General features: G+C 56.1%; 1 pseudogene; it reads left to right on the forward strand.

The window, feature by feature from the left end:
- Positions 1–249: 249 nt before the first annotated feature.
- On the forward strand, positions 250–2,111 carry LOC123990390 (annotated as a pseudogene).
- Positions 2,112–2,553: the final 442 nt, after the last annotated feature.

Below are 2,553 nucleotides of genomic sequence, written 5' to 3' on the forward strand. Positions count from 1 at the left end.
GAGGCACATGTCGTTGAGTGTAGAGAGTCTGCGAGTGTGGCGAGGTTGTGCGTGGCTCCCCGCTCTGTGCTCTGTGCTCTGTGCTCGTGGGTCAGAGCCAAACGGCTGGCCGTAGAGAGGATACTAATATTGTCAGCGGCACACACACCCTCACACACACACACACACACAAAGTGACCGGCGCCCCACCCGTGCCAAGTGCGCTCTTCCCCGCCGCTCAGTGGACCCAATCAGTGGACCCGAGCGGCCATGGCCGTGCATTTTACGGCCGGGCAGGATCTAGAACAGATCTTGTCCAGCTTGGACCAAGAAGACTACTCAGATTCTCAGGAGGAGGATGAAGAGGGAGAGGATTCGGAAGACGAAGACGGTGAGGAATACAACCCGAGCGCTGCGAGGTCAACGATGCTTCTCCTCCCTCTTCTAAGGAAGAGCCCGAGGAAGCCCCAGAGGACAAGCACGAGGACCAACACGAGGAAGACATCTCCTCATCCCCGGACCAAAGGGAGACGCCATTGCTGTCGAAAAATGGCAAAAACGAATGGTCCCCCGTGGCCTACGACTGCGGCCACCACCGCAGGGCCCTCGCGATATTCCGGGCCGGACGAGACTCCGGGCCCCACAGCCTATGTCGCGACCCAGGCCCGCGACATCCCATCCTTCTTCCACACGTTTGTGACACCGGCGATAGAAAGGATGATTGTGAAAATGACGAACCTGCACGGAGCCAGACAATACGGCGACGGCTGGCGACCCATGGACGCCACGGACCTGCGTGCCTACGTAGGGCTGCTGATCCTAGCGGGTGTCTACAGGTCCCTAGGCGAGGCCGCGGCAAGCCTGTGGGACACCGAGAGGTCTTTCACAGGTACTCGAGGCTGCTGCGATTCGATGACCGCCAGTCGAGACCCGCCAGACTCGCCACGGACAAACTCGCAGCCATACGAGATATCTGGGACCTGTGGGAGGCACGGCTGCCGGCCCGGGGCCTGACGTGACGGTGGACGAGCAACTGGTCCCGTTCAGAGGTACTGTGTGTGTGTGTGTGTGTGCGTGTGTGTGTATGTCAATAGAGAGGTAGTAGCTGTAGCAGCGGTACCAGCGGGTGTGGCAGCACTAGCGGCGTGTGTAACACAAAAGGCCGTTGGCCCCAATGAGACAGTAACGAGACTAATCTCTTCTCCCCTTTGCAAAAGGCCGCTGTCCTTTCCGTCAGTACATCCCCAGCAAGCCGGCGAAATACGGAATGAAGTCGTGGGTGGCCTGCGACGCCAAGTCCAGCTATGCGGTGTACACCGGCAAGGCGGCCAGCGGAGGCCCCGTGAAGAACCAGGGGATGCGCGTCGTCCTCGATCTGACAACGCAACGTTGCAACGTCACCTGTGACAACTTCTTCACCTCCTATGAACTGGGCCAGCGGCTCCTCGAGAGGAACCTCACCATGGTGGGCACGGTGAGAAAGAACAAGGCCGAGCTCCCGCCCGCTCTGCTCGAGTCCAGGGGCAGACAGGTCCTGACCTCCAGGTTTGCCTTCACACCCACCACCACTCTAGTGTCCTACCTGACAAAGAAAAACAAGAACATGCTACTTTTGAGCACGCCGCACACAGAGGGTGACATTAGCAATCGCGTGACAGGAAGCCGGCCATCATCCTAGACTACAACTGCAACAAGGGTGGCGTGGACAACCTAGACAAGGTGGCGGCACCTACAGCTGCAGACGGATGACTGCCCGCTGGCCTCTGGTCGTCTTCCACAACATCCTCGACGTGTCCTCCTACAACGCCTTTGTCATATGGCAAGAGATCAAGCCTGACTGGATGCCTCGCAAGCGGAACAAGCGCAGGGTGTTCCTTGAGCAGCTGGGAAAGGCACTTGTGAAGCCGCTGATCCAAAGAAGTCAGCATCTCCCCCACACCGAAGCAGCGTCAGCACTTGTCAAAGTCCTACAGAGTGCTACGGCGGCTCGTGATCAACAGCGCGAGGAGCCCGCCGCTGGCACGGCCGCTACCCCGCTTGTTGCCCTGGCCACTGGGGCAAGTAAGAAAGAGGTGTCAACTCTGCCCACCCAAGAAGGACTCCAAGACACACACGGTATGCTGCAGGTGTAAGATATACATCTGCAATGGCTGTTCACACGCATACTGTCACACTTGCGCACCTTGGGTCTTTAGCCAGGACGGGACAGGGTGACCCGGAGGACGCGGGGACTCAACACAATACGAGGACGACGGGAGGGTTAAAACAAATGAAATAAAAATGTGTGTGTGTGTGTTGAATTGTGCTTGGGAAATAAAGATGGACAAGGCAGTGGCAATATTTAATTCAATACAGAGATGTGTAGGCGGCTTACCCCGTCCAGCAGCTCAACTTAAGTCATCCCCGGGGTAAGTTGAGCCAAGAGACCACTTTTTTAATGTTATTATTAAGTTGTTCTCAAAACTGTAATGTTTACATGAATTCTGATCATACACAACAACCTGAAATATATGTAGATGTCAAATTCAACAATTACGTACTGAAAATGATCTTCCATGGTAGGTACCCAATAAT

This window comes from Oncorhynchus gorbuscha, linkage group LG12 (assembly GCF_021184085.1).
Source record: "Oncorhynchus gorbuscha isolate QuinsamMale2020 ecotype Even-year linkage group LG12, OgorEven_v1.0, whole genome shotgun sequence".
NCBI classification, from domain to species: Eukaryota; Metazoa; Chordata; class Actinopteri; order Salmoniformes; family Salmonidae; genus Oncorhynchus; species Oncorhynchus gorbuscha.